The sequence below is a fragment of the Garra rufa genome, unplaced genomic scaffold (genome assembly GCF_049309525.1).
Source record: "Garra rufa unplaced genomic scaffold, GarRuf1.0 hap1_unplaced_004, whole genome shotgun sequence".
NCBI lineage: Eukaryota > Metazoa > Chordata > Actinopteri > Cypriniformes > Cyprinidae > Garra > Garra rufa.
The window spans coordinates 1,964,543-1,975,880 of record NW_027394279.1 but is presented as its reverse complement, the minus strand read 5'-3'; positions in this window follow the sequence as shown (position 1 = coordinate 1,975,880).

The window sequence follows — 11,338 nt, the reverse complement described above, 5'->3', positions numbered from 1 at the left end:
GATCTATGTTGAAAACCTACTTTTTATTACTAGTCCTAGACCGTTCGTTCGATTCTCACCAAAATTGGGTCAGATCATCTTCAGACTGTGCTGACAAACTGTTATGGATTTCATGTTGATAGATGAAACCGTTTTCGTATAGCGCCTCTACAAATTTTAGGCTTGATGTGAAAATGACTCTAAGGCTATATCTTTGGAAAACTTTGACATAATGACACCAAACTTTGTGTGCATGTTTGTCACCTCACACTAAACACACCACATGGATTTGAGAACAGCGCCACCTGTTGGTCAAACGTAATAAGCATTAAATCATATCAGTAGGCTTTCTACACCATTTTTCTGTATTTTTCACTAAAATCCTCTCAAAATTGCTTCCTTTTCGTTATTGTTGCAGTTAGTCTGCTGTTCCTGCCATCCTTAGCTCCTCATTTCCGCTTTGATTGCTTGGCCCCGTAATTGCTGCTTGCAGCTATATTTATTATTAGGGGCCAAGCACCGAAGGTGCGAAGGCACCTATTGTATCCGTTAGAATTCTTATTATTATTATTAATCCGCCGCAAGTCTATGGCAGCCCATAGAACCGCTTGCGGGAAAGTTGTATAATTTGGCACACTGATAGAGGACCGTCCCAACATTAAACATAGCAAGTTTGGAGTCTCTAACTCAAACTCTCTAGCGCCACCACTTGTCCAAACTTTAACTTTCTTTTTGCTAATAACTTTTGAACCGTAAGCCACAAAATCAAAATTCCAATTTTCCCGGAATCCTTGGGTAATGCCGAGTCAAATGAACACCAAATTTCAAAAATCGTAAGGTTTAGTTTTTTTTCTATAATTTATTGTTTGTAAAACCTACTTTTTCGAACTCGTCCTAGACGGTTTGTCTGATTTTCACCAAAATTGGCTCAGATGATCTTCAGACCATGCAGGCAAAAAGTTATGGAATTCAAGTTGATTGGTCAAACCGTTCTCGAATAACGCGCTAATTAATTCTACGAAAAGCGTTCAAAAATGGACGTGAGGCCATATCTCCGCAACGCTTTGGAATATTGAGACCAAACTTGGTGTGTGTTGTAACAAGCATGACCTGAGGCTACCTGCAGAGTTTCGTCACAGTGCCACCTAGTGGTCAGGAGATATGAAAAATGGCTATTTGTGCTTATAACTTCACAGTGGTTTGACCAAAAATCTCAAAACTGGTCTTGGTAGGTTCGGAGGAGTATGCCGAGTCGAACCATATCCAATTTTCCCATGTCAGCCATTTTGGGTGTCGGCCATTTTGAATTTAGCTTTAAAATGCTGTATCTTGAGAACGGATTAACGTATCGTTTCGACAATAATTACAAAAATGTTCGGCACCATGCCCTGAATGTACATACCAATTTTGGGACCAGCGCCACCTTGTGGTCAAAAGTTATAACAACATTTCGAAAAATGCTAATAACTTCTGAAAAAAATGGCTTATTGTAATAAAACTGATCTCAAAATATTCCTTGGGTCAGGCCGAGAACGTTGATACCAATTATGCCAAAATTGGCCTAACTTCCTGTTCGCCATTTTGATGAATGTAGAAAACCTACTTTTTCGAACTCCTCCTAGACCGTTAGTCGGATTTTCACCAAATTTGACTCGGATCATCTTCAGACCATGCTGACAAAAAGTTATGGATTTCGTGTCGATATTCGAAACCGTTTTCATTTAACGCATCAACGAATTTGCAGGTAAGATGCCAAAGCGCATCGGAAGCTGTATCTCTGCAAAGCTTTCAGATATTTGCACCAAATTTGGTATGTGGCATTAACACCTCACACTGATGACACCACATCAATTTGGTAGCAGCGCCACCTATTGGTCAAGAGTAATAAAGCATTCATTAACTATTAGTTTTAAAATGAACAAAAATGCTAATAACTGTAGATAGCATTAGTCTATTGTAACGAAACTGGTCTCAAAATATTCCTTGGGTCATGCCGACAACATAGATACCAATTATGCCACAGTTGGCCAAACTCCCTGTCCGCCATTTTGATTTATGTTGAAAACCTACTTTTTCGAACTAGTCCTAGACCGTTTGTCTGATTTTCACCAAAATCGAGTCAGATCCTCTTCAGACTGTGCCGACAAAAAGTTATGAATTTCATGATGATAGATGAAACCGTTTTCGTACAGCACCTCTATAAATTTAAGGCTTGATGTGAAAATGACTCTAAGGCTATATCTTTGGAAAATTTTGACATAATGACACCAAACTTTGTGTGAACGTTTGTCATCTCACACTAAACACACCACATCGATTTGATAACAGCGCCACCTGTTGGTCAAACCTAATAAGCCATTAAATCATATCAGTAGGCGTTCTACATAATTTTTCTGTCGTTTTGAATAAAATCATCCTAAAATGGCTTTTTTTTACTTATTGTTGCAGTTGGTCTGCTGTTCCTGCCATCCTTAGCTCCTCATTTTCCGCTTTGAGTGCTTGGCCCCGTAATTGCTGCTTGCAGCTATATTTAGGGGCCAAGCACCGAAGGTGCGAAGGCACCTATTGTATCCGTTAGAATTCTTATTATTATTATTATTCCGCCGCAAGTCTATGGCAGCCCATAGAACCGCTTGCGGGAAAGTTGTATAATTTGGCACACTGATAGAGGACAGTCCCAACATTAACCATAGCAAGTTTGGAGTCTCTAACTCAAACTCTCTAGCGCCACCACTTGTCCAAACTTTCACTTTCTTTTTGCTAATAACTTTTGAACCGTAAGCCATAAAATCAAAATTCCAATTTTCTCTGAATCCTTGGGTCATGCCGAGTCGAATGAACACCAAATTTCAAAAATCATAAGGTTTCGTTTTTTTTCTAAAATTATTTGTTTGTAAAACCTACCTTTTCGAACTCGTCCTAGACGGTTTGTCTGATTTACACCAAAATTGGCTCAGATCATCTTCAGACCATGCAGGCAAAAAGTTATGGAATTCAAGTTCATTGGACAAACTGTTCTCGAATAACGCGCTAATTAATTCTACGAAAAGCGTTCAAAAATGGAAGTGAGGCCATATCTCCGCAACGCTTTGGAATATTGAGACCAAACTTGGTGTGTGTTGTAACAAGCATGACCTGAGGCTACCTGCAGTGTTTCGTCACAGTGCCACCTAGTGGTCAGGAGTTATGAAAAATGGCTATTTTTGCTTATAACTTCTCAGTGGTTTGACCAAAAATCTCAAAACTGGTCTTGTTAGATTCGGAGGAGCATGCCGAGTCGTCCCATATCCAATTTTCCCATGTCAACCATTTTGGGTTTCGGCCATTTTGAATTTAGATTTAAAATGCTGTATCTTGAGAACGGATTAACGTATCGTTTCGACAATAATTACAAAAATGTTCGGCACCATGCCCTGAATGTACATACCAATATTGGGGCCAGCGCCACCTTGTGGTCAAAAGTTATAACGAAATTTCGAAAAATGCTAATAACTTCTGAAAAAAATGGCTTATTGTAAAAAAAGTGATCTCAAAATTTTCCTTGGGTCAGACCGAGAACATTGATATCCATTATGCCACAGTTGGCCAAACTCCCTGTCCGCCATTTTGATTAATGTAGAAAACCTACTTTTTCGAACTCCTCCTAGACCGTTAGTCGGATTTTCACCAAAATGGACTCGGATCATCTTCAGACCATGCTGACAAAAAGTTATGGATTTCGTGTCGATATTCGAAACCGTTTTCATTTAACGCATCAACGAATTTGCAGGTAAGATGCCAAAGCGCATCGGAAGCTGTATCTCTGCAAAGCTTTGAGATATTTGCACCAAATTTGGTATGTGGCGTTAACACCTCACACTGATGACACCACATCAAGTTGGTCGCAGCGCCACCTATTGGTCAAGAATAATGAAGCATTCATTAACCATTAGTTTTTAAATGAACAAAAATGCTAATAACTGTAGATAGCATTAGCCTATTGTAATGAAGCTGGTCTCAAAATATTCCTTGGGTCATGCCGACAACATAGATACCAATTATGCCACAGTTGGCCAAACTCCCTGTCCGCCATTTTGATTTATGTTGAAAACCTACTTTTTCGAACTAGTCCTAGACCGTTTGTCCGATTTTCACCAAAATCGAGTCAGATCATCATCAGACTGTGCTGACAAAAAGTTATGGATTTCATGTTGATAGTTGAAACCGTTTTCGTACAGCACCTCTATAAATTTTAGGCTTGATGTGAAAATGACTCTAAGGCTATATCTTTGGAAAACTTTGACATAATGACACCAAACTTTGTGTGAACGTTTGTCACCTCACACTAAACACACCACATCGATCTGATAACAGCGCCACCTGTTGGTCAAAGGTAATAAGCCATTAAATCATATCAGTAGGCGTTCTACATCATTTTTCTGTCGTTTTGACTAAAATCATCCTAAAATGGCTTCTTTTTACTTATTGTTGCAGTTGGTCTGCTGTTCCTGCCATCCTTAGCTCCTCATTTTCCGCTTTGAGTGCTTGGCCCCGTAATTGCTGCTTGCAGCTATATTTATTATTATTATTCTTCCGCCGCAAGTCTATGGCAGCCCATAGAACCGCTTGCGGGAAAGTTGTATAATTTGGCACACTGATAGTGGACCGTCCCAACATTAACCGTAGCAAGTTTGGAGTCTCTAACTCAAACTCTCTAGCGCCACCACTTGTCCAAACTTTCACTTTCTTTTTGCTAATAACTTTTGAACCGTAAGCCATAAAATCAAAATTCCAATTTTCGCTGAATCCTTGGGTCATGCCGAGTCGAATGAACACCACATTTCAAAAATCGTAAGGTTTAGTTTTTTTTCTATAATTTTTTGTTTATGAAACCTACTTTTTCGAACTCGTCCTAGACGGTTTGTCTGATTTTCACCAAAATTTGCTCAGATCATCTTCAGACCATGCAGGCAAAAAGTTATGGAATTCAAGTTGATTGGACAAACCGTTCTCGAATAACACGCTAATTAATTCTACGAAAAGTGCGCAAAAACGGATGTGAGGGCATATCTCCGCAACGGTTTGTCTTATTGAGACCAAACTTGGTGTGTGTTGTAACAAGCATGACCTGAGGCTACCTGCAGTGTTTCGTCATAGTGCCACCTAGTGGTCAGGAGATATGAAAAATGGCTAATTTTGCTTATAACTTCTCAGTGGTTTGACCAAAAATCACAAAACTGGTCTTGTTAGATTCGGAGGAGCATGCCGAGTCGAACCATATCCAATTTTCCCATGTCAGCCATTTTGGGTGTCGGCCATTTTGAATTTAGCTTTAAAATGCTGTATCTTGAGAACGGATTAACGTATCGTTTCGACAATAATTACAAAAATGTTCGGCACCAAGCCCTGAATGTACATACGAAATTTGGGATCAGCGCCACCTTGTGGTCAAAAGTTATAACGAAATTTCGAAAAATGCTAATAACTTCTGACAAAAATGGCTTATTGTAATAAAAGTGATCTCAAAATATTCCTTGGGTCAGGCCGAGAACATTGATACCAATTATGCCAAAATTGGCCTAACTTCCTGTTCGCCATTTTGATGAATGTAGAAAACCTACTTTTTCGAACTCCTCCTAGACCGTTAGTCGGATTTTCACCAAATTTGACTCGGATCATCTTCAGAGCATGCTGACAAAAAGTTATGGATTTCGTGTCGATATTCGAAACCGTTTTCATTTAACGCATCAATGAATTTGCAGGTAAGATGCCAAAGCGCATCAGAAGCTGTATCTCTGCAAAGCTTTGAGATATTTGCACCAAATTTGGTATGTGACATTATCACCTCACACTGATGACACCACATCAATTTGGTAGCAGCGCCACCTATTGGTCAAGTGTAATGAAGCATTCATTAACCATTAGTTTTAAAATGAACAAAAATGCTAATAACTGTAGATAGCATTAGCCTATTGTAATGAAACTGGTCTCAAAATATTCCTTGGGTCATGCCGACAACATAGATACCAATTATGCAACAGTTGGCCAAACTCCCTGTCCGCCATTTTGATTTATGTTGAAAACCTACTTTTTCGAACTAGTCCTAGACCGTTTGTCCGATTGTCACCAAAATCGAGTCAGATCATCATCAGACTGTGCTGACAAAAAGTTATGGATTTCATGTTGATAGTTGAAACCGTTTTCGTACAGCGCCTCTATAAATTTTAGGCTTGATGTGAAAATGACTCTAAGGCTATATCTTTGGAAAACTTTGACATAATGACACCAAACTTTGTGTGAACGTATGTCATCTCACACTAAACACACCACATCGATTTGATAACAGCGCCACCTGTTGGTCAAACCTAATAAGCCATTAAATCATATCAGTAGGCGTTCTACATCACTTTTCTGTCGTTTTGACTAAATCATCCTAAAATGGCTTCTTTTTACTTATTGTTGCAGTTGGTCTGCTGTTCCTGCCATCCTTAGCTCCTCAGTTTCCGCTTTGAGTGCTTGGCCCCGTAATTGCTGCTTGCAGCTATATTTAGGGGCCAAGCACCGAAGGTGCGAAGGCACCTATTGTATCCGTTAGAATTCTTATTATTATTATTATTCCGCCGCAAGTCTATGGCAGCCCATAGAACCGCTTGCGGGAAAGTTGTATAATTTGGCACACTGATAGTGGACCGTCCCAACATTAACCATAGCAAGTTTGGAGTCTCTAACTAAAACTCTCTAGCGCCACCACTTGTCCAAACTTTCACTTTCTTTTTGCTAATAACTTTTGAACCGTAAGCCGTAAAATCAAAATTCCAATTTTCCCTGAATCCTTGGGTCATGCCGAGTCGAATGAACACCAAATTTCAAAAATCCTAAGGTTTAGTTTTTTTTCTATAATTTTTTGTTTATAAAACCTACTTTTTCGAACTCGTCCTAGACGGTTTGTCTGATTTTCACCAAAATTAAGTCAGATCATCTTCAGAACATGCAGGCAAAAAGTTATGGAATTCAAGTTGTTTGGACAAACCGTTCTCGAATAACGCGCTAATTAATTCTACGAAAAGCGTTCAAAAATGGAAGTGAGGCCATATCTCCGCAACGCTTTGGAATATTGAGACCAAACTTGGTGTGTGTTGTAACAAGCATGACCTAAGGCTACCTGCAGTGTTTCGTCACAGTGCCACCTAGTGGTCAGGAGTTATGAAATATGGCTATTTTTGCTTATAACTTCTCAGTGGTTTGACCAAAAATCTCAAAACTGGTCTTGTTAGATTCGGAGGAGCATGCCGAGTCGAACCATATCCAATTTTCCCATGTCAGCCATTTTGGGTGTCGGCCATTTTGAATTTAGCTTTAAAATGCTGTATCTTGAGAACGGATTAACGTATCGTTTCGACAATAATTACAAAAATGTTCGGCACCATGCCCTGAATGTACATACCAATTTTGGGGCCAGCGCCACCTTGTGGTCAAAAGTTATAACGAAATTTCGAAAAATGCTAATAACTTCTGATAAAAATGGCTTATTGTAATAAAAGTGATCTCAAAATATTCCTTGGGTCAGGCCGAGAACATTGATACCAATTATGCCAAAATTGGCCTAACTTCCTGTTCGCCATTTTGATGAATGTAGAAAACCTACTTTTTCGAACTCCTCCTAGACCGTTAGTCGGATTTTCACCAAATTTGACTCGGATCATCTTCAGACCATGCTGACAAAAAGTTATGGATTTCGTGTCGATATTCGAAACCGTTTTCATTTAACGCATCAACGAATTTGCAGGTAAGATGCCAATGCGCATCGGAAGCTGTGTCTCTGCAAAGCTTTGAGATATTTGCACCAAATTTGGTATGTGGCATTAACACCTCACACTGATGACACCACATCAATTTGGTAGCAGCGCCACCTATTGGTCAAGAGTAATGAAGCATTCATTAACCATTAGTTTTAAAATGAACAAAAATGCTAATAACTGTAGATACCATTAGCCTATTGTAATGAAACTGGTCTCAAAATATTCCTTGGGTCATGCCCACAACATAGATACCAATTATGCCACAGTTGGCCAAACTCCCTGTCCGCCATTTTGATTTTTGTTGAAAACCTACTTTTTCGAACTAGTCCTAGACCGTTTGTCCGATTTTCACCAAAATCGAGTCAGATCATCTTCAGACTGTGCTGACAAAAAGTTATGGATTTCATGTCGATAGATGAAACAGTTTTCGTACAACGCCTCTACAAATTTTAGGCTTGCTGAAAAAATGACTCTGAGGCTTCATCTCTGCAAAGCTTTGACATAAAGACACCAAACTTTGTGTGTACGTTTGTCACCTCACACTAAACACACCACATGGATTTGATAACAGCGCCACCTGTTGGTCAAACGTAATAAGCCATTAAATCATATCAGTAGGTGTTCTACATCATTTTTCTGTCGTTTTGACTAAAATCATCCTAAATTGGCTTCTTTTTACTTATTGTTGCAGTTGGTCTGCTGTTCCTGCCATCCTTAGCGCCTCATTTTCCGCTTTAAGTGCTTGGCCCCGTAATTGCTGCTTGCAGCTATATTTATTATTATTATTCTTCCGCCGCAAGTCTATGGCAGCCCATAGAACCGCTTGCGGGAAAGTTGTATAATTTGGCACACTGATAGAGGACCGTCCCAACATTAACCATAGCAAGTTTGGAGTCTCTAACTCAAACTCTCTAGCGCCACCACTTGTCCAAACTTTCACTTTCTTTTTGCTGATAACTTTTGAACCGTAAGCCATAAAATCAAAATTCCAATTTTCTCTGAATCCTTGGGTCATGCCGAGTCGAATGAACACCAAATTTCAAAAATCGTAAGGATTAGTTTTTTTTCTATAAATTTTGGTTTATAAAACCTACTTTTTCGAACTCGTCCTAGACGGTTTGTCTGATTTTCACCAAAATTGGCTCAGATCATCTTCAGACCATGCAGGCAAAAAGTTATGGAATTCAAGTTGATTGGACAAACCGTTCTCGAATAACGCGCTAATTAATTCTACGAAAAGCGTTCAAAAATGGAAGTCAGGCCATATCTCCGCAACGCTTTGGAATATTGAGACCAAACTTGGTGTGTGTTGTAACAAACATGACCTGAGGCTACCTGCAGTGTTTCGTCACAGTGCCACCTAGTGGTCAGGAGTTATGAAAAATGGCTATTTTTGCTTATAACTTCTCAGTGGTTTGACCAAAAATCTCAAAACTGGTCTTGGTAGATTCGGAGGAGCATGCCGAGTCGAACCATATCCAATTTTCCCATGTCAGCCATTTTGGGTGTCGGCCATTTTGAATTTAGTTTTAAAATGCTGTATCTTGAGAACGGATTAACGTATCATTTCGACAATAATTACAAAAATGTTCGGCACCATGCCCTGAATGTACATACCAATTTTGGGGCCAGCGCCACCTTGTGGTCAAAAGTTATAACGAAATTTCGAAAAATGCTAATAACTTCTGAAAAAAATGGCTTATTGTAATAAAAGTGATCTCAAAATATTCCTTGGGTCAGGCCGAGAACATTGATACCAATTATTCCAAAATTGGCCTAACTTCCTGTTCGCCATTTTGATGAATGTAGAAAACCTACTTTTTCGAACTCCTCCTAGACCGTTAGTCGGATTTTCACCAAATTTGACTCGGATCATCTTCAGACCATGCTGACAAAAAGTTATGGATTTCGTGTCGATATTCGAAACCGTTTTCATTTAACGCATCAACGAACTTGCAGGTAAGATGCCAAAGCGCATCAGAAGCTGTATCTCTGCAAAGCTTTGAGATATTTGCACCAAATTTGGTATGTGGCATTAACACCTCACACTGATGACACCACATCAATTTGGTAGCAGCGCCACCTATTGGTCAAGAGTAATGAAGCATTCATTAACTATTAGTTTTAAAATATACAAAAATGCTAATAACTGTAGATAGCATTAGCCTATTGTAATGAAACTGGTCTCAAAATATTCCTTGGGTCATGCCGACAACATAGATACCAATTATGCAACAGTTGGCCAAACTCCCTGTCCGCCATTTTGATTTATGTTGAAAACCTACTTTTTCGAACTAGTCCTAGACCGTTTGTCCGATTTTCACCAAAATCGAGTCAGATCATCTTCAGACTGTGCTGACAAAAAGTTATGGATTTCATGTTGATAGTTGAAACCGTTTTCGTACAGCACCTCTATAAATTTTAGGCTTGATGTGAAAATGACTCTAAGGCTATATCTTTGGAAAACTTTGACATAATGACACCAAACTTTGTGTGAACGTTTGTCACCTCACACTAAACACACCACATCGATTTGATAACAGCGCCACCTGTTGGTCAAACCCAATAAGCCATTAAATCATATCAGTAGGTGTTCTACATCATTTTTCTGTCGTTTTGACTAAAATCATCCTAAATTGGCTTCTTTTTACTTATTGTTGCAGTTGGTCTGCTGTTCCTGCCATCCTTAGCGCCTCATTTTCCGCTTTAAGTGCTTGGCCCCGTAATTGCTGCTTGCAGCTATATTTATTATTATTATTATTCCGCCGCAAGTCTATGGCAGCCCATAGAACCGCTTGCGGGAAAGTTGTATAATTTGGCACACTGATAGTGGACCGTACCAACATTAACCATAGCAAGTTTGGAGTCTCTAACTCAAACTCTCTAGCGCCACCACTTGTCCAAACTTTCACTTTCTTTTTGCTAATAACTTTTGAACCGTAAGCCACAAAATCAAAATTCCAATTTTCCCTGAATCCTTGGGTCATGCCGAGTCGAATGAACACCAAATTTCAAAAATCGTAAGGTTTTGTTTTTTTTCTAAAATTATTTGTTTGTAAAACCTACCTTTTCGAACTCGTCCTAGACGGTTTGTCTGATTTACACCAAAATTGGCTCAGATCATCTTCAGACCATGCAGGCAAAAAGTTATGGAATTCAAGTTGATTGGACAAACCGTTATCGAATAACTCGCTAATTAATTCTACGAAAAGCGTTCAAAAATGGATGTGAGGCCATATCTCCGCAACGCTTTGGAATATCGAGACCAAACTTGGTGTGTGATATAACAAGCATGACCTGAGGCGTACTGCAGTGTTTCGTCACAGTGCCACCTAGTGGTCAGGAGTTATGAAAAATGGCTATTTTTGCTTATAACTTCTCAGTGGTTTGACCAAAAATCTCAAAACTAGTCTTGTTAGATTCGGAGGAGCATGCCGAGTCGAACCATATCCAATTTTCCCATGTCAGCCATTTTGCGTGTCGGCCATTTTGAATTTAGTTTTAAAATGCTGTATCTTGAGAACGGATTAACGTATCGTTTCGACAATAATTACAAAAATGTTCGGCACCATGCCCTGAAT